At 46.8% G+C, this 21311-nt stretch overlaps 1 protein-coding gene across 2 annotated transcripts in view; it reads left to right on the forward strand.

Moving 5' to 3' along the window:
* The first annotated feature begins 378 nt into the window (after positions 1 to 378).
* LOC139363251 (disco-interacting protein 2 homolog C-like) overlaps positions 379 to 21311 on the forward strand; it is a 157148-nt gene continuing 136215 nt past the window's right edge. Inside the window, exon 1 of one of the 2 annotated variants that reach the window (XR_011623194.1) lies at positions 379 to 568. The gene's annotated coding sequence lies outside the window, so the exon portion shown is untranslated. Of the gene's footprint in view, positions 569 to 1221; positions 3862 to 21311 lie in introns of those variants that run through there. The other variant, XR_011623193.1, reaches the window with a different exon arrangement.

Raw genomic sequence — 21311 nt, forward strand, 5'->3', positions numbered from 1 at the left:
GCAGTGATGGGGTCATAGCCACGCAGCTCAGCCCTCGGTCTGAGGGTCTTGGTACCCACCCAGCTCTTCCCGAAGCAGCCTCGGGGCAGATCCCAGCTCTGCTTTCTCTCCTCGAGGTACCTCATGAGGTAAACTAAGCAAATCGAAAGTAGGAAACAGTTGTGAAATGAGGCCTGGGTTCAAGTGTGTGTGTTCATTACTCTTTACATGTTTACTTCACGTACCCCCAATGATATACTTTCCAGCTGGTATAACAATTAATTACCAGCCATTACTGGTACAAAATTCCATGAAGGATATTTGAGGAGGGCATAGTCTCAAAAACATGCTTGATTTTCACAGTTGTGTTTTGCATCATAAAGCTGTCAGGACTGTGACTTTCTTTTGTTATCTTATTTTTATTTTTAGACCCTTGGGAGGAAGTTATTTAGTGATTACTTATAATTGTGAAAATAATGTAATGATTACAGAATCTCATTAGAATAAATACTATATTTTCTGTTCCTTATGTCAATGAAATCATCTTAATCCAGGCCGATGTTGGCAGGAATTGTCACGTTTCAAATGGGTAAGATATTTATGTGATGTGACGACCTCCCGTATTGTCTCTGGAACATATCAGAACTTTCATCTCAATTCTCACTTGTTGACACCCTACCTTGTTTTGTAATTATTCTTGTTTGCATCAGAATCTTGAATCCACGTACCTGAGATGATACTTACGTATGCATGTACGCATGCATGTGTGTGCATGTGTGTATGCGTGTGTATGTGCGTGTCCACATGTCCATGTGCACGTGTATATGCATGTATGTGTGTGCATGTGTACGTGTGTATATGAGTGTACGTGTATGTGCATATGCGTGTGTATGCATGTATGTGTATATGTGTGCATGCATGTGTGCTCATGCACACACGTGTATGTGTGTATGTGTATGCACATATGTACACGCGTGTGTACATGTATAGGTACGTGTATGCATGTGTATGCATCTGTGTGCACACAGATATACCTTTTCCTTTCATACAGGCTGTTTTGAGTATTGCTGTTAGGCAGTGACAACTTTCTGTTTCCTCAGTCAGAAAATGGGTAGCTCATCATTAATAAAGATGAGCATTCAACATCAAGAATAACTAAATACAAATGAAATTGTCATATTAAATAAATAAATTCCAAAACAAAGGCAATGTTCTGTACTATGTGTTCACGTTGAACTTTCTTATAAAAATTGGTGTGAATGTTTCCCACTTATTGGAAATCACATGACTAGTTTAAGCCAAAACGTGGAATATTAATTAATTCTGTTTTCAGATCACTTTTGCATATTTATGATTGATCTGTTCTGCTGTTCTGGAAGCTCTGAAAACCACTCTGTCTTACTCTAGCTGGTGCCACGGTTGTGAGAATTCAGGGAAACAAGGTGTTTGCCAGTTTAAGTATTTTAGATCTCAAACTGCCTCTTTTCTGCATCATAAACCAGTCTTAAAGAAAGACATAGTGTGAGTTGTAGTGGATTATGTCAGTTTTATTTTCTGTGGCTGAATCATCACTCTACATTGTGAATTAATGTTATTTTTCAGATCGTCTTTATAACACAGGGAGGTTCTCCAGTGTTGAGTGCAGGTTCAGTGAAAGTACTAACACTGTTACTACGGACTTAAACAGACTTGTTTTCTGAGGTGATAACCTTGGAGTCAGGCATTCAGTGTCCGCCCATCTCTTGGTTCCGAGTTCTCGGTCCCCTCCCGCTCTCCTCTCCCTGTACCCTTACTACTGTCTTACCTTCTTTTTGACTCCTAGGCCCTCGGAAGATGGTGTGTTGGGGGCAGGTGCCTGCTGTGAATCTTTGATAACTTTGGGAGAGAACTTTTTCTTTGGAGCAAGACCCCTCTCAATAAACTTTCAGTAGCCTGAGTATCATCTGTTGTGTGAACTATTTGTGGAAAATGTTCAGCATTTTTCCTTGGATTTTGATTGATCTTTCTCCACCTGCCAGTTTCTTCTCAGTTTGCCATGTCTGTACCCTCACCAACCCGTTCCAGCCTGGTTACGTGTAAAGTATTTGAAGCAGAGCTCTGCAGATGAGAGAGTGTGTGTCACCACCCGAGTTCTCTTCCTGGCCTCTGAGTGTCGGTTGTGTTTTGTTCCGAGGGACGACTCTGAGGCTCCTGGCCCCTGTTTTGGAGTACCCCACACTAAAGTGGGTGTAAAATGAAAAATGGGTTTATGCTGTATTATTATAATTCATAGAGTAGATGATAAAAATGCTTGAATCTGAACAGCAACTGAAAATGAGGACATGGTACCAGTTTGGATGTTGGACGACTTTCTTGAAAAAAGTTTTCATCAAATTTAGAAACTGTGCGTGTGCTGTTTTCTATTTCATACTTAGAATCTGTATAGTGTGTGTTGTATGAATGTGTTGTATGAGTGTGTTGTGTTGTATGTGAGTTGCATGGGTTGTATGTGTGTTGTATGTGCATATTGTGTTGAGTTGCACTTATTGTACGTTTGAGTGTTGTGTGTTGTATGAGTGTGTTGTGCGTGTATTTGTGAGTTGCATGCTTTGTATGTTGTACGAGTGTTGTGTGTTGTATGTGTGTATGTGTATGTCGTATATGAGTTGCATGTATTGTGTGTGATGTATGAGTGTTGTGTGTTGTATCAGTGTGTTGTACATGTGTTTATGGGTTGCATGTGTTGTGTGTTGTATGAATGTTGTGTGTTGTGAGTGAATTGTACATGTATTTGTGTTGAGTTGCGTGTGTTGTGTGCATGTTGTATGTGTTATATGTTGTATGAGTGTGTTGTACGTGCATGCTGTGTTATGCGTGAGTTGCATGTGTTGTATTGTTGTATGAGTGTATTGTATGTGTATGTTGTGTTGTGAGTTGCACATATCGTGTGTACGTTGTATGAGTGTTGTGTTGTATGAGTGTGTTGTACGTGAATGTTGTGTTGAGTTGCGTGTGTTGTGTGTGTTGTACGTGCATGTTGTGTTGAACGTGAGTTGCATGTGTTGTACGTGAGCTGTATGAGTGTGTTGTGTGTGTATGTTGTGAGTTGCATGTATTGTATGTATGTTGTATGAGTGTTGTGTGTGCATGTTGTGTTGTGAGTTACGTGTGTTGTGTGTTGTATGAGTGTTGTGTGTTGTATGAGTGTGTTGCATGTGCGTGTTGTATGTGAGTTGTGTGTTGTGTGTGCTGTATGAGTGCATTGTACGTGCGTGTTGTGTTGTATGTAAGTTACGTGTGCTGTATGTGTGTATGAGTGTGTTGTACGCACATGTTGTGTTGTGAGTTGCATGTATTGGTTATGTGTCGTATGAGTGTGTTATAAATGCACATTGTGTTGTGAGTCACATGTATTGGGTATGTGTTGTATAGGTTGTGTGTGATTGTGTGCATTGTGTGTTGTCAGTGTTGTATAAGCCCATTGTACATGCGTGTTGTGTTGTGTTGCATGTGAGTTGCATGTCAGTGTGTGCCATGTGAGAGGCGTGGCATCCACATGACTGCTCCTCAGTGAGTCCTGCCTTGCAGCCCCTTCAAGCTTGTATCTTCCCGAGCAGCCTAGAAGCAGCAGCCTGTTTGCCTCTGCCCCTCCCCAGTGGGCCTCAGCCAGATCCTGTGCTCAGCCCCCGGCTGGGCAGTCTGCCTCTCTTGTCTCTCTCTCTTCTCTCTCATCGTCCTCCTGCGCCTCCTCCTTCTCGGGACCTGCATCCTTCCTCTGTGCTTCCTGGCAAGCCACACCTGGGACGTTGGAGTTCAGGCTGTCCTCCAAACCGTTTGCTCCTCTCTGAAGAGCGCCCCCCTTGACTGGCCGTGAGCAGCTGGAGTGGATTGCAGGGAAGGGAGGTGGGTGTTCCTGTAGAGACGCCAGGGTCTTACCTGGGGAGAAGGGAGCCTGCACTGGGCAGGCCGCCCTCCTGAGGAAGGGGATGGGGTGGGAGGAGGCTCTCGTGGACAAGGGGCCCACCTCCTGCCCTCCTTCCCTCTATCCCAGTCTGTTGTGAGGGAGGGCGGGACCCTAGGTGATTTCTATGCAGATCTTCAATTATCCACGCTGTGAAACAAATACTTCTGTTTTTAAGATCAGAGGAAATCTCCTTTGTTTGTCTGCCTTTTATTTTATTTTATTTTATTTTATTTTATTTTATTTGAGAAGGAGTTGCCCAGGCTAGAGTGCAGTGGCGTGATCTCGGCTCACTGCAACCTCCACCTCCCAGGTTCAAGCAATTCTCCTGCTTCAGCCTCCTAAGTAGCTGGGATTACAGGTGCCCGCCACCACATCCGGGTAATTTTTGCATTTTTAGTAGAGATGGGGTTTCACCATGTTGACCAGGCTGGTCTCAAACTCGTGACCTCAAGTGATCCACCCGCCTTGGCCTTCCAAGGGGTTGGGATTACAGGCGTGAGCCACCGTGCCCGGTCTGTCTGCCTCTTAGTTAGAACCTGTGTATTTTATGTTTTACATTTCACTTTTCTGGGTCAGAACAGTAGTGTTTCTTTTTCGTAGTGTTGCTATGAATGTCCTTTACGATTAGGAGACTGGGTTGGCTGCCCACTGGAGAGTGGTATCACTGGGTCAAGGTCACCATCTGCCGCAGCAGCGTCCAGAGTGTTTAGAGTCTTTCCTGGACGTAGACACCCTTTTGTCTGACATTCAGATAAAACCAATCACCACATTCAGATAAAGAGGTCAGAGCTGGGAACCGTTAGTGCACATCCACCTCTCCCGAGAGTGTTCACGCCTCTTCCACGCGGGGCTAGGCTGCTGCTGAGCATGGTTCTGCTGGCTGTGGCTGTGGCCTCTTTCCTCAACCACAGCCATCGCAGGCCTGCCACAGTTTTTATTCTTCTAGAAGAGAATAGGCAACACAAGAGAAGCAAGGTATGTTAGATATGAAACCGTTAAAAATTATTTCCTCAAACATTGTATATATTTTTTGCCCATACCTAATTTGATAGCAATTTTAAAAAGATTAAAATGAAAAAAAAAATTCCCCTATATTAAGTCTTTGAAAGGCATCCAACTTAGTTTTCATACAATTATTCTCTCTTTGGAGTCATACTTTATTGGTTTCAGTAATGTGTAACAAATGCACCAGCATAAACAGATTTAGGAGCAAACAGCAGCTTCGTAATTATAGTTCAGCTCGCGGGGCCCAGCTGTGGGGGTGCAGCCTGCGCCTGCCTGTGCGCCAATAGGGCTGGTCACCTTGAGCATCTGGGAGTGTCTGGGTAAGTGAGGTCTGGGCAAGGCAGCATCCACACACCTGCGTAGTTCTCACTTTGTCCACGTTATCCGGCAATGCCACAAAATTATCAAGTAAGTGTTCTCCAAGCGCATATTCAGTTAGTGTTTGGAAAGTGCATAGGTACCTCATACAGCACCTTTAAGAGGAACTAGGAGCCCAGGAATGAGAGCGGGTGTGAGACCTGTACTCTCTTTGCATAGATAAAATATGCATGTGCATATCTGAGGCCAGAAAGTTAGATTGGGGCCAGAATGTGGAAGTCCTTACCTGTGGGATACTAGGGAACCACTGAGGGTTTCGGAGAGAATCGTGTCTCTGATGTGCGGCATGCCGTGGAGCCGGGGGGTGACAGGGCAGGCTCATGCAGGGCACTCGCCGTGGCCGGAGGAGGAGAGAAGGCAGCCAGTGAGCTGAGCAATTCGGTGCCTGGGTCAGGAGGGGAAGAGGGAGTACAGGAAGGCGGATGAAGCTGCGAGTCTGCACCCCGAGGTCGCCGTTGCGCTTTGCCGGAAATCAGGAGAAGCAAGTGTGGACCTGACTCAGAGATACTTAGAGACACCACTGCAAGCTGCAAGTTTGGAAATACAGGAGGAGGCTTGGGGAAAATCTGGAGCAGGGAGCATTTGGGAGCCTCTTAGGTAGAAGTGCAGGTCAAGTAGCCAGAGTGTGAGGCGTGCATGTCTGGAGAGAGGAGGCCAAAGGAAAGCCCACATTTGGAAATGGAGGAAGGGTTGGAAGACCCAGAGAAGGCCCTGCTTAGAGTGCAGAGAAGAGCTGGATGGCGCAGTTCACTAAAGCCCAGAGCCGAGAGTTTCCAGGAGAAAGTCCCAAGTGTTGCTGAAAACCAGGGGGCAGGACTCCAGTTGGAGCCTGTGAGGGGAGCCTGGCGGCCCTGATCCCTGAGAGCAGCCAGAGCCTGGGTGTCATGGTGGAAGTGGGTGGGAAGTGCAGGAAGCAGGTGGAGATGGTCCTTCAAGGCCTGGTGCTTCACACAGGTAGCCAGCTGTGGACCGAGACACAACTGGAGAGGGGCCTGAACCCGGAGCATCTCCAGGTGGAGGAGGGAGCCAGGAAGGGCAAAGGTATCTGGAAGAAAGGGGGCAGGCATGGAGCCAGGTCCCCAGGGAGGCTGCAGTCTTCTTTCCCTGTTCATGGACTGGTTGTTGGTTATTTTGAGTTCTCAAAGTCGTCCACTCGGTGCGGTCCAGAGAAAGTTCCCAGGGTCTCAAGCCGGAGCAGGCCTTGTGCTTTTCCGAACACTGTGCGTGTTGACTCAGGGTTACCGTCAATGGCTAATTCTAGCGTGTCTTTTGTTGAAGTCTGCAGAAGAGCCTCAACCAGCGCCGGCTTTTGAAGAACTTAGAAAACTTGTGTTCTTCTGATTCTGGGATTTTTGCCTGAAATGCCTCGTATATTTTTGGCTAGGTGTTGTTAGCACTTGTGTTACAGCATTTGGAGCTCTGTATTTTTGTGATGTGCTAGCTGTGAGGATGTTTAAAATTAGATTCCTAGAAATCAGGTTATAGGAGCTCTCGGCCATGCTTCATGGGTTATGTTTTGACCCCTCATAGTGGACCCCGTTGCAGTGGCTATTCTTAGTATTTGTGGAACACCTGACTGGTGATGCTAGGAGAATGTGATTTGTTTTCTTTGTAAGTCTAAAGTCTAACGACCTTGTAGAGTCTTTATACCTATCTCTTATAAATCAGCTTTAATATACTTGAAAATGTCCTCATTGTGCCCTTGAAAAGCAGGCTCACATTTTAAAAGTCATCCTTTTAAAATCCTTTTCTGCAGCCTGTGCCCTTTGTCTGTTTTGTTACCTTCACTGCAACATCATGAAACAGGGACAAGGGCTAGAATCTATTTCATACACAGAGCTTGAAACAGGGACAAGGACTAGAATCTCTGTTTCATACACAGAGCTGAACTGTGCTGAGCGACCTGCTATGCTGACGTCTGTTTCTGTCATGAGAGGGAACCCAGGCCTCTTGACTTTTCCTTTTGTACATTTTCAAAAAGAATACTTTTTCCTCTCTTGGGTCCATTCCATTGTGGGATTCTCTCCTAAGGCTGTTTCTTTGCGTTCCATTTTGACAATTATGATTTATTTCTGAGATGATGAAAGGGCAGTGAAAAGGCCTGGGAAAGAGAAAGCAGGAAGAGAAGGAATTGTCTCATGATTTTAGTCAGAAGGAAATCACTCAGACAGAAACGCTATTCCAAATGGGTCAGATCCCAGGAAGTGGGATTGAATAAGTGACATGATATCGCACAACTGTTTTACATTCTTGCTGTTGCCAGGGGTAACGAAAAGAACGAGTATATTCATTCCGAGGTCAAATATATATCTTTGCTGACTCTGACTATAATTAGCAGAATTCGTTCAGTTCAAGTTTGAGAATACCTTTACAGAAGAGGGTCTTCGTGCACGTGTGCCTATTTCTATTTATATGTTCACACGTATTGGAGTATAAATGTGTGTGTGCTGTGTGTGAGACCTCATTATTTGAAACAAGAAATGTGCAGTAGAGCTTCTTAATTACGGGAAGGTACATTTGGGGGATAAACCACTTTGTTTAGAATTGAATAATGGGGTCTTTGAGGGATGTATATATGTATGTGTGTTTGCATTTATGTGTATGAAAGTGTGTATTGCATGTATATGTGTTGTGCATGTATGTGTGCCTTTGTGTGTAATGTACATGTGCATGCATGTGTATATGTGTGCATGTGTATTTGTGTTGCATGTATGTGTGTGCATGTGTTACATGTTTAGGCACGACTGCACATATGTGCAAGTAGGCATGCATGGATGCTCATGTGTATATAGTTATACATGTATATTTGTGCATGTTATGTCTACGCACTTACGTATGTATGTGTGTCAGAATGTGTATGTATATGCATGTGTGTTTGAGTGTTGTGTGTATGCTTGTGCGTGTGTGTTTGAGTGTTGTATGTTTGTGTGCGTGTGTTTGAGTGTTGTGTGTATGTGTACGCATCTGTTATGTGGTGGTATTATGTGATTATGTGAACGTGTGTGCATGTGTGAATGTATGTATTGCATATAGGTGTGCGTGTCCATGTGTGTGTGTGTGTGTGATATGTGTCTGTGCATGCATGCATGTGCACATTTGATTTGTGAATCCTCTCTGGGAGGGGCATGTTCCTGGAGACAGTGCATGGGATCCTCCGCTGTCCTCTCAGGGAGAGAGACATTGTGAAAGTTCGAGCCATTAGGTAAACATGCCTGATGTTCTATAAAATATATATTTAAATATACCACTGGGGTTAAATATATGTTAAATGGGTGCAAAGCTGTTATATTGCATTAAAAGTCATGTTAGTACTTCCTGGTTAAAGGCTTTGTGAATGATTTCCTGTACATGGGACATAATACACCACCCAGAATTACAGCGGGTCAATGGTATTTGCCAGGAGGTCTGGCTTATGATTGGTATTTCTAGTTGCAGACATGCAGGTTGAGCTTTGCTGGACTTAGAGGAGGGTCATTGACTCTGCCCACTGAATGATACCAGCGTCTCTGCTGCTTCCTTTTTCTGCCGGCTTCATCCAGAGCTGGGACAGCTGCTCTCAGACGCATTGTACTTTCTTCTACATAAAAATCTGCAGCATTTGTTAGCAGTCCAGTAGCAGACCGAGTGGCAGGTCCAGGGGCAGGTCCAGCGTCAGGTCCAGCATCAGGTCCAGCGGCAGGTCCAGCATCAGGTCCAGGAACAGGTCCAGCGGCAGGTCCAGCGACAGGTCCAGGGGCAGGTCCAGCAGCAGGTCCAGTGTCAGGTCCAGCGGCAGGTCCAGCCAACTTTCCACATGGCCCATGTGAAAATGTACCCTCTCCCTTCCATTTTTTAAAGCAGTATCATTAGTAGAGCCTACTGCCATTTCTCCTTGAGCTCCTCACAGTGGATGGTAAGCATTTGCTTTATTAAAGCAAAGTTCCGTGCTCTTTGTGCTAAGTCCCCTCTGCCTTTCTGTGAGAGGCTAGAATTGGGATCGACCCTCAGCTGTGCCAGAGCCTTGGTACATGTCTCAGTTCTGGAATCTACTCTGTGCTTGTTGCCTTCCATCCACCGACAGCCGTCTGTCTTCCTGTCACTCCTTCAACATGGAGTCCAGCAGTGTGCACACAGGTGAGCCTGTGTGAATGCTGGTTTTGTAGGATCTTATCGGGACCTTAGTCATCTTTTCACTAGGAAACCAGACACTGCAAAGGACTTAAAGAAAAGCCCAAAGAAGCCGTATCAGTAGAATCATAGAGACAGAATTCTACAACCATAGGAAATGGCATTGATTATCATGAAATGTGCATTTATGTGAGGCATAGTAAAACATCACATTTCTTACTGGGTAAGAGCTTGGAAAAGATTATGAAAGTATAACTGACTCTACTCTTGTATCGTAGAACATGGTAAAATGATGCAAGGTATTGTATAGAATGGAACAAACAGAATAGAATTATATAGAGTAGCGCAGAATAGAACAAATAGCATAATGTTATATAGGGTAGCATAGAATAGAAGAAACAGTGTAACATTATGTAGTGTAGTATACAATAGGAAAAATCGTATTACATGGTCTAGAATAGAACAAGTGGGATAGTATTGTAGAGTATTCAGTTGAACTAATGACGTAGTATTGCATAGCATAATACAATCTAGATTAGAACACACAGCATAGTATTAATATTACGTAGTGTGGTGTGGAATAGTAGAGTCGCATGGCACAGAACAGAGAGGATAGTGTTCTGTAGCACTGATGCAGGAGTTTTGCTGTTTAGCTCAGCTAGGTCCAGGTTCTTGTCTCATGACCAGGAAGAAACAGGCACGGGGACATCGAAGAGTGAGTGCAGTGGAACTCGTTAAGCTAAAAGTTAAGCTCTCAGCGAAAAGAGGGGTCCTGAGAGCAGATTGCTGGTCACCCCAGCGAAAAAAGTCCCAGTTGACTACAAGGGCTTTTATATAGAAGCTGATGGGGCTGGTCTCGCTGTCTAAGGAGCAAATATCTGGTGGTTCCACCCCATTCCCTCGTGTGCGTGGGGACATTTAGTCTGCTGTGAGCATGTTTAGGAGGGCCCCCCCGTGCAAGTCCCCCTATCTGCACAAAACATGGGCTGGAGGCTCTCTGGGACCCTTCCCTTACTGTCTGCCTAAAGCAAGCTGGCTAACTCCTTTCTGTATAGAAGAAAATAGAATAGAATAGAACAGATAGTACAGCATTTTATAGTATGGAGTGAAGCTGTAGTATTCTATCATAGAGAATGGAATAGTATAGAATAGAACAAACAGATCGTACTAGTGTAGTATAGAATAGTAGCCTCAGGCAGCACGGAGCAGGGTTGTGCTCCCTATGTACAGAGTGTAACCACCAGGAGAGCGTTCTTCAGTGGGGCGTCACTGGCCCTTCATATTTCTTTGGTTCCGTGGAAATGAGGAGAGGAAGTTAATAGAGGGGGAGGAGGTTGGCTTTCTTACTTTTAAGGCGCTCATTACTTCTTGGGGATCATTTGATGGTCCCCTTTGGTAGTATTCTGTGAAGCAGTCTCTGTACTCTGTGTAGGGTGAAATGTGGGGCAGTCTGTGGACTCTGTGTAGGGTGAAATGTGGGGCAGTCTGTGGACTCTGTGTAGGGTGAAACATGAAGCAGTTGAGAAAGGATGAAGTCAGAAGTAGCTCAGCAGAGATGCACCAACTCTTACCTGGGAGACTGTGGAGCAGTCTGTGGACTCTGTGTAGGGTGAAATGAGGTGTTTTGTGTGAATTGTTGTCTCATGCCTGGCACATGGCAGAGCCTCCGTGGATCTTGCCGTCGTGAACCCTCTGATAACTTCTCTACAGTGCCGTCCACACTATAAATACCACACATTGTGGGAAGTCCAGGCCTTTTCAAAGGCTGGGTTTCATTTTAACAAAATTGTTATGCCCTGCTCATTTGGAATGGCCAGATCATCCTGCACTTCTGACTTCACCTGTCCAGCTGGGTACACCTCCCTGCGTGCTGCCAAGGTTTACGGCGGAATTCCCTGACGCCACTACCCTCACTGCCTGCACCTGAATCTGCTGTGGGGTGATTTCCTTATTGGACTTGTCTGGGGACCTCCTGAGGGGTGGATGGGTGAGGACTGGGTTATCTGGGGAAGGTGTTCATGGCATTCCTGTTTGCAGTCTGTGTCTCTGTTGGAAGAGATGCTTTTAGCACATCCGTTAATCCAGACGTGATTAGCAAGGAGTGTCTCTCCCAGGTAAGAGTTGGTGCATCTCTGCTGAGCTACTTCTGACTTCATCCTTTTTCAAGTCTGTTACAAAGAGAACTTTGGTTTCTCAAGGTTTAAGAATTGATGTCAAAGAGCAATTTAGTGTTCTTTTTGAGTCACCAGCCTTGCTGTGGATGATTCATGAGTCTTTGGTGGTTAGGGCCACAGCACAATCGGTGGGCCGTCTGTTCCCCACCCTGGTGGATACTTTCTCACCCAAAGAAATGTATTCTGTTAACATGTCTCAGTTAGAATATTTTAGTAGGAGACAGAGTTATGGCTCTTGTTTTAATTTGTAATAGATGATTACTGTAGCAGGGTCAAGGTTGAGACTTGCAGTGTAGCTCATGGAAAACATTGATTAGAAACACCCAAAATATATCACCAGCTTTGTTGCTGCAGCTCCAAGGGACTAGGAATGCATATATATTTTTTCTTTTGTTATTATTTATTGTTTTTATTTTTGAGACAGAGTCTTGCTCTGTCACCCAGGCTGGATTGCAGTGGCATAATCTCAGCTCACTGTAACCTCTGCTTCCAGGGTTCAAGAGAATCTTGTGTCTCAGCCTCCCAAGTAGCTGGGATTACATGTGCCTGCCACCATGCCCAGCTAATTTTTGTATTTTTAGTAGAGACAGGGGTCTCACCGTGTTGGCCAGGCTGGTCTTGAACTCCTGACCTCAAGGGATCTGCCAACCTTGGCCTCCCAAAGTGCTTACATTACACACATGAGCCACTGTGCCTGGCCACCATGATCATTTTAAATGTGGCACTCAATATCTGCCTTTTTTTTTTTTTTTTTTTAAGAAGTGCAAATGTTACCTCTCACACCTCTATTCTGTTGCTGGCCTGGGCTGGCCAGCAGGGTTCCCAGGCTCGAGGCCATGTCTGAAGTGTTGTTGGACAGTGTGGATCTGTGACCCCTTGGTCTTTGGGGACATGGGGCACCCCGAGACACCCACAGTCTTGCGAGGGCTTACGGCTCTGTGTGTGGCTGCTGTGAGGCAGCCTTCGGTGGGGAGGAAGGAGAGCAGAGCCCATCTGTCCTGGTGCGGAAAATGCCCAAGAAACCAAAGAAATGGTACAAAAAAACATCATCTGCCCTGGTGCCATTTCTGTAAAAAAAAAAAAAAAAAAAAAAAAAAATTCACTCTGAATGTGGTTCTGTGCTTGAGGAGGATAGAAAATACCTGGAAAGGCACAGAAAGTGTTCTTATGGGGTCAGCGCCGGGAAGTGGGATGGGAGGCTTGGGAGTGTGTGCAAAGGAGGAAGTGGCATATTTTATTCTAGTTTATTTGGTAGAGCAAGTGATGAAAGTGAAGCTTGAGTGATCAGAGCAGCTCGGCCTGGCCATGGGTAGATCCCAGCGTGTCCCGCCTCCCGCCTGCAGCTGCAGCTCTGTTTCTCAGTCACAAATGAGACAAGTGGCCTGAGGTTGTGGGCCGAGGAGGGGCAGCTCGGTGTCCCCAGCACCTGACTGTCCAGGCTGCTCTTGGGCCAGCCTGAGGGAAGGGGCGGAGGAGAGCTGGGAGGGTGCACAGTGCGTCCTCCTCCCCCGCCCTGGGACTGAGGTAAGCCCAGGCTGCTGTCAGGATGGAGGAAGATGCCCTCAGGACGGAGGAAGAGGCCGATGGAGTTTGGTCAGCAGCCAGTGTGGTCTTTCCCACAGGGGATTCGCAGTGCCCCAACTAGCAGGAAAAAACTCTGCTTTAGTTTTTAAATTTTGCTCATTCTCTTTATCGTGCTGGTCATGGTAAGATTTGGATATTGTTGGTAGGAATCAGTGTCAATTGCGTACAGTTGACTCTTGTCCAACACAAGCTTGAGCTTTGCGGGTCAACTTATAGGTGGATTTTTTCAACCAAACTCAGGGAGAAAATACAGTGTTCTGCCACGTGAAACGCATGTCGGAGGGCTGATTCTTTGTACACGCAGAAAATACAGTGTTCCTGCCATGTGAAACGCGTGTCGGAGGGCCGACTCTTTGTACACGCAGGTTCGGCAGGTCCACCTGTGGGGCTTGAATGTGCCTGGATTTGGTGTCCATGGGGTCCTGGAACCGACTCCCTGAGTCCAGTGAGGCTGGCCCCGGGATCGACTCCTTGAGGACAGCGAGGCTGGCCCCGGGACCGGCTCCCTGAGGACAGCGAGGCTGTTTCTAGTAGCAGGTGGTTTATTTTGTGTTTTCCCCCTGGCTCCACACCCCGTTCTCAAAGACACGGCTGTCACAGGGGGACCAGCTGGGGCAGGGGAAGAGTGGAGGGCACCTGGTAGAAGTGGCCGTGGACTCTCTTAGGAACGATAACCGTGACACCTACCGTAGACGAAGATGTTGTTGGTCTGCACTCTTCTCGTGTTGGTCTGGGGCATACAGTGGCCGTGGGCTGGTGTGGTCCACAGCCCCGGTCTGGGGCATGCAGTGGCTTTGGGCTGGTGTGGTCCACAGCCCCGGGCTCCGTGGTCCCTGACCCTGAAATCCCATCCGGTCCTGTGTCACCTTGGGCCAGCTGTCTCCTGAGGGGAAGGGAACAGGGAACAGCCCTCCCCGCATGGCCTCCCCAGCACCACCCACCCCCAGGACCTCCAGTGTTGACCCTGCTGGGGGCTCCTCTCTCCTGGGGGGACCTTGTCCCAACAAGAGGACTCCATGGGCTGCAGGAGGTGTCGAGCTATTTTCTCTCCTGGAACTGGGTTGCTGGCAGCTCCCAGATGCAGGAGGAAAGGCTCAGAAGTGCCTTCATAATAAGGAGTTGTTGACGTGAACTTTGGACAGCAAACACTGCTTACATTTCCTTTTCCATTTTGATGCGTTAATGGTGTGCGGCAACACCGTGACACACGGGGATGCAGGTGATGGGTGACCCCCCCGCAAGGGGGCCATGCACCTGTTTGATAAGAAGGCATGCTTCTCTTACTGCAAATAAAAACTTTTAATGGTTTTCTGCCAGAAAGACCCTGTCCTTTATGTAGGATACATAGAGGATCATTTGGCCAGGGATTGGGGATTTGGGGTTAAACTAAAAACAAATTAATTTCATTTTGTAGCACTCTGAACCCATTTGAGTTAATTATTCATTGAGAATTTGAATAGCACACATTGTTCTGACTTCCAATTTCCCCCTAATGAACGGCATTTGCTGTAACATGACAAAACCTTTGGTCTTAGAATTACTGGGTAATGTGGAAAAAGTCAAAGTTGGTTCTCTGTTGTTTTGCTTTAAGGAAATTATATTACTTTGCAGCCACTTAGTTTTCTCCTTTCCAGTAAGAAAAATTGCTTTCTTACTACCTGAAAATTCGTGAAGGTCAAGGGGACACAGGCTGCAGTGCATTAAAAGCCACCATCAAATGTGGACGTGGACCGAGTTTTCCCCTGTTCTCTCCCACCATCAAATGTGGATGTGGACTCAGTTTCCCCCTGGTCTCGCCCATCATCAAATGTGGACTTTGACCCAGTTTCCCCGTGTTCTCGCCCATCATCAAACGTGGACGTGGACCCAGTTTCCCCCGTTCTTTCCCACCATCAAATGTGGACGTGGACCCAGCTTCCCCCTGTTCTTGCTAACCATCAAATGTGGACTTGGACACACTTTCCCTCTGTTCTTGCCCACCATCAAATGTGGACACGGATTCAGTTTCCCTCTGTTCTTGCCCACCATCAAATATAGATGTGGACCTAGTTACCTTCTGTTCTCACCCACCATCAAATGTGGGTATGGACCCAATTTCCTTCTGTTCTTGCCCACCATCAAATGTGGGCATGGACTCAGTTTCCCTCGGTTCGTGCCTACCTTGCCACCATGGCTCATTTCACAATCACTCAGGAAAGGAAGAAACATTATTTTTAATAGGCATGAAGGCAGTTGTTTTTAACCTAAGGAACAGGACATAATTCCAGCAATGGGAATGACCAGCCGAGTGGGTCTGTGTGAGGTTTGGAAGAAAAAAAGGATTTTAACTTCCCCTCTCTGTGTGTGCCCACCTCCCCCAGTTGAGAGTCACAGATTTAATTACTTTAATTTTGAGCTTAAAATAATTTGACAACCTAACAAAAACTACTACAGTCCTATAAAATTCTGCTGTGTGTTTGGTTTTTCAGTTGCTTTTCTGAATATGGTAAATGAATGCATTATGAGTTGTTATTTTAGTAATTGCCGTAAAAATTAATGTATGTTATAACCAAGTGTTATAAAGTTAATTTAGCACCAAAGTAAAGCTAAAGCTGCATTGATTTCCCAGTGTAGTTGTGCATAACAACGGCTCCATGAGGCAGGGGCTGTGACCCTGCAGTCTGGTGGAAGCAGGTGCCACCTGGCTGGTGCGTTCGCTGCCCGTCCCCTCTTGCTGCCAGGCAGCTTTGCAGTTTCCAGGCTATGCGGGAATTGAGGCCGGTGGTCAGTAAGAGACGGTGGGGAGTTGGGTGGTGCAGGTTGGCGTGGGGTGGAAGGAGGCGTGGAGAGCCTGGGGAAGCCTGGACAGCAGCTCCGGTACCTGCACAGGGGGGCAGGGTGCAGCGGCACGGGACAGTGAGTAGCTCCTGGAAACAGCCGTTGGGGTTTTTATAGATGAGTCTGTCTTCAGCTCTGCATCCCTTTCCTGCTGAGTCCGGGTGGAGGGTGGAGGCGTCGAGCGCTTGTTTCTCCAGGTGAGGGCCCATCGGACACAGCCAGTGTTTCCTGGAGTCCCCTCACCTGGGAACGTGCCCCTGCTCTTTTCAGAACAAAACAAATCTTAGTTAAACTTGACACATCACCTTTCCAGAAGGTGTTTAAGTCTGTATGCCTGTTAAGTCACCTAACTTTAAAGAGTAATGATACAATATGCTTCTTTTTTGGGGAGAAAACCGAGCTGATTTAAAAGATAAAATCAGAGGTTGGGGTCGCAGCATTTTGGAGGAGACTTGGTTTATGTCCTAGTGGGCAGCAGTGTTTCCTCAACTGTGGTGTTTGCTCTATTATTACATTACAGAGGTGACACTTCAAGCATAGGGAAATGGAAGGCAAAACAGCGCCCCCATTCAGAGATAAACGTTATCAACATATTCATGCACTTCCTTCTGCTGTTTTTGCTCTTCACTTTTTGTTTTAAGACCACGTTCGTAGGATGGATATATAATTGTTTATGGTGACTTTAAAAGCACCTTTCTTGCTAAAAAGAGTATTTTTTCAGTCTGGAAAATTTAGACAACATGTTTTGTTTAAAAATTAATTATAATACCACCGTGAAGTCATCAATGTTTTTATACATTTTCTTGGTCTCTTTATGGACTTAATAGATACAATTTAACAAATTGGAAATAACGTAATATTATGCATAAAATGTTTCTTGGCATTAGAGATGGAGCAGAGAGGAGGCACAGGGCTTCCCGCTGGCTGAGGTCCTCCCAGGGTGTGACCAGCAGCCTCCCAAGTTTAGGGTCTGCACGGAGTAAGATTTCTAAATTGCCTTACACCACAACCCCTGCAGCCACGCGTCCCTTTGATAAGGGGGTGTACTCTGATAGATTTTTCAAGACAAGAGTTTGCTGGATCTGAGGCTGTTTCAGCTGCTTCTGGAGACGGCAGCTCTGGGACGTTTGTGCCAGCTCTCCCTCAAGACCCCACGGATGCCACATCCTCATCTTTTGGAACCCAGTGTTGTAGAGGAGAAATCTGAAGCCAGTTTGATTTTTGCTTCTTGGTAGGAAACTGATGTTTTCAGGCTTTTCCCCTTTATTTCCATAATGAAGATGATGTCCCACCTCATCCAGAGGTGTGTTTGTTACCTTGTCGGGAATGTCCAGCCCTTATGTCCCCCTTCAGGCCCTCAGTCCCTTTCTCAACTTCCTCGCAATCCTCCCCATCTCATCCATCTTCACTGTAATTCTGTTATTTTTTTCATTTTTGTGCTCACTTTCCCATGCGACTTTTGTTCTTGTTTCACAGATGCCCGTGCCAAACTTTATGTCTGGGGCTCGAGGGCCGTGTTTTATTCTGTCTGCCTCTGCATGTACTTTTGAGAAGTGGGGTTGGAGGTTGCCCCCCAGGTGCTGTTTCAGCTGGGCCTGCCCAGACTCTGTGAATTGGGGACGTCGGGCAAATCCCATGTGGCTCTATGGTGGGCCGTGCCGCTGAACCGTACGTCTGAGGTTTGGGGGCCGTGTTTCATTCTGTCTGCCTCTGCATGTACTTTTGAGAAGTGAGTGTGGGGGTTGCCCCCTGGGTGTTTCAGCTGCACCTGCCCAGACTCCCTGAAGTGGGAACGTCGGGCAGAACCCGTGTGGCACTACAGTGGGCTCTGGTGCTGACAGAGCAAGAAGCCGCACTCCCAGGACGTGCTTGCAGCTGTGGGCAGGACTGGGATTGTGACAGGATCATTTCCTTCTCTAAAATACATCTCAACAGTTATCCAGAGGGTTGGCTGTAGGCTTTCAACAGCTTCACTCTTCTTAGTTACCAGGAGACAATTCACTAAACAGAGTTGCTGTCAGGGTTTAATTAGGAATTTCTGCGAGAGGCTGGTGGTACAGCTCCCTCTGCAAGCCTCCTGCAGCCTACCCGTCCCCACTCTTGGGCCCAGCCACCTGCATTGGTCTGTGGAGACTGCACATTCTCTGTTCTCCTAAGGGGCTCCTGGACTTCGGGACAGCCTTGGTAAGTTGATGTGTAACTCCCAGTCTCTTCTCTCTTTAAGTAAGTACGTTCATGGAATCCTGATCTTCGAAATTGTTTCATCTTTGTAAAACAGCCATAGTTTCCTAAGCCACCTTGTGTCTGAGTGTGAATCACTTGTTATTTTTCACTGCAGAATGAACAGAACTGGAATCATAAGATTTAGAGGGTGATGAAAAGACAGAGGTTAGCATATTCCATTTTCTCACCTTTTCCTTACACTTTTTCCTTAAATGCACCCCTCGTATGTCTGTGAAGTTCTTCCCAATTCTGTAACGTCACTCCATCCGCAAGTGGAACATTTGTGAACAGTAACAAGTATTGATGTATACACCTCTGCAACCCCGCTGGAATTAATGCTTTTTATTTATGAATGGATGGTCATCAGATGGCCAGAGGGATTCCCTGTGAATTGCGGGGGTCCTCATGCCTGCTTGTGAGTGTCATGCACATGGCGAGGGCTAGGGAATCTGAGTCTCTGTGATTCGAGTAGTGACATCGTTTACGCAAGGCAGGTGGATGACTCTTTGAGCTTGGCATGCTCCTGGGTGGCACAGCACAGCTGACATGGAGTGGGGCAAGGGCTTGTTCCACGAGTTTCTGTGTTTTTGTTGTTGTTGTTGTTGTTGTTGTTATTTTTTTTGAGATGGAGTCTCTCTCTGTCACTCAGGCTGGAGTGCAGTGGCGCGATCCAGGCTCACTGAAAGCTCCACCTCCCGTGTTCACACCATTCTCCTGCCTCAGCCTCCCGAGTAGCTGGGACTACAGGTGCCCACACCACGCCCTGCTAAATTTTTTGTATTTTTAGTAGAGACGAGGTTTCACAGTGTTAACCAGGATGGTCTCGATCTCCTGACATTGTGATCCACCCGCCTTGGCCTCCTGAAGTGCTGGGATTGCAGGCGTGAGCCACCGTGCCTGGCCTGTTTTTGTTTTTTTGAGACGGAGTCTTGCTCTGTCATCCAGATTGAAGTGCAGTGTCATGATCTAGGCTCACCGCAACCTCCACTCACTGCAACCTCTGCCTTTCAGTTCGAGCAATTCTCTTGCCTCAGCCCCCCTAGTAGCTGGGATTACAGGCATGTGCCACCATGCCTGGCTGATTTTTGTATTTTTAGTAGAGACAGGATTTTGCCATGTTGGTCGGCTGGTCTTAAACTGTTGGCCCCATGTGATCCACCCGCCTTGGCCTCCCAAAGTGCTGAGATTACAGGCATGGGCCACTGCACCCGGCCCTGTGTTTGACTCTTAAATCTTCTTTTTCTTTTTAATATTTCTGTTTCTGGACGGCCACTCAGTGGATATGGAGGAAGAGTTCACAGATGTCCGTATTACATTTCTTACTTAAATTAGCCTCCCTTGAACACTGCTATAGGGTACAGATGCATGAAGGGCTGAAAGGGTGGTTGCGTCCCAGTAAGTGTGAGCGTGGAGCTGGTCTGTGAGACCCCGGTGCCAGTGAAGGCACCCGTGTGAGATGGCCTGGGATGGGGGTGTTCAGAGCCCTGACCGTGGCACACACCCTTCAGCTTTGATGTTTCAGGCCATTGCTCTGGTCATCAGTGAGCAGAAGGTCTAACAGCAGTGATATTTATCACTAGCTGTGTTGGCCAATGTGTTAGGAGGGTGAACCTGTTTGACTTAAGCTGTTTGACGGGTTTGCATTTAAATAGACAACTGGTGACCTGGTGCCTGGACGCTTGCTCTGTGACTTGCCCTACGTGGCTTCTCCCTCTGGTATGCGTTAGATGAGATGGGCGTGTTTAGGGTGGTGTGGCCCTAGACTAGAAATGCAAACCCTGCCTCACCCCAGATCTGCCCCACCCCAGTGTGACTTTTGGAGGTGGAGGCCCAGCATCCTTCACCTGCCCTCCAGGGTGATGCTGAGGATGCTGAGGTTTCAGAGCGCTGCTTTGTTGGCACTCCAGCAAGTCCTGCTTAAAGAGGCCAGGATCTGAAATGGCAGGTTACCAAATTGTATAGCAGAAAAATAGAAACGTTTCCTTAGAATGGGCGTAGGAAGAAAAATGATTTCCTTCACCATATCTGGAAAAGATTTCAAATTAGCAGGCACTATTTGGAATTATTAGTGGTCTCCTGTATTTCTTATCCTTTTTTTTGTTTTTTCTTTTTTCTTTATTTTGATACAGGGTCTCATCCTGATGCCCAGGCTGGAGTGCAGTGGTGCAATCTTGGCTCCCTGCAACCTCTGCCTCCTGGACTCAGGTGATCGTCTCACCTCAGCCCCCTGAGTATCTGGGACCACAGGCACGATACCATACCTGGCTATTTTTTTTTTTTTTTTTTTTGTAGAGACGAGTCTTGCTATGTTGCCCAGGGTGGTCTCAAATTCAAGCATTTGTCCTGCCTCAGTCTCCCAAAATGCTTCTGTACCCCTGACCCAACAAGGAAGGACAAGAGGCGTGAGCCACACTCCTGGCCTCCTGTCTTTCCTTGTTGGAGCAGGGATGTAGAAGCACTTGCCGCAGCTGACTTGAGTATATCTCGTTTTGCTTTGTTTTCGTCACAGGTAACCTGGCAGTGCTGTGCACCAGTGCTGCTGGCCAGCTGTTTTTTCGATGGACTGGCAGAAAATCAAACTGAGACCCGGGTTCCTTTCTCCCCGGGTACTGACCAGGTGGGAGAGGAAGGACGTTATCTGAGTATCAACTTCATGAGGGCTGGTGGGGAAACGTCAACTTTAAGGTGCCTGGGATCTAAGGCATGGAACCCAGAGTGCAGCGGAACATAGGGGATGTAGCCTTGGGAGCAGAGACGTGCGGGCCAGTGCCCTCGTTCCTGGCAGGTTCTGAGTGCAAGAAAAGGTTAGTGACCCAGCCGAAGTCACGGAGCAACCTGCCAAGACCTGCCTGGATGTGTGGCTGGCATCTGTGCTGGCCCCAAAACTGCCCATTTGGGGATTCCTTGCAGTTTCAGACCCATCTAGGGGTCCGGAGAGGGTCCCAACCATGACCTCAAAGAACGAGGTGTTGCCTTGAGATCCTCCAAGGTGAGGGTAGGAATTTTTTTTTTTTTTCAATTAGCAATAATTTGTTGTGAATGATCTTGGACCTATTTTCCACTTCTTTGTATAGGAAGAGAGACAGAATAAAAAGTCTCAA

The sequence above is a fragment of the Macaca nemestrina genome, chromosome 5 (genome assembly GCF_043159975.1).
Source record: "Macaca nemestrina isolate mMacNem1 chromosome 5, mMacNem.hap1, whole genome shotgun sequence".
NCBI lineage: Eukaryota > Metazoa > Chordata > Mammalia > Primates > Cercopithecidae > Macaca > Macaca nemestrina.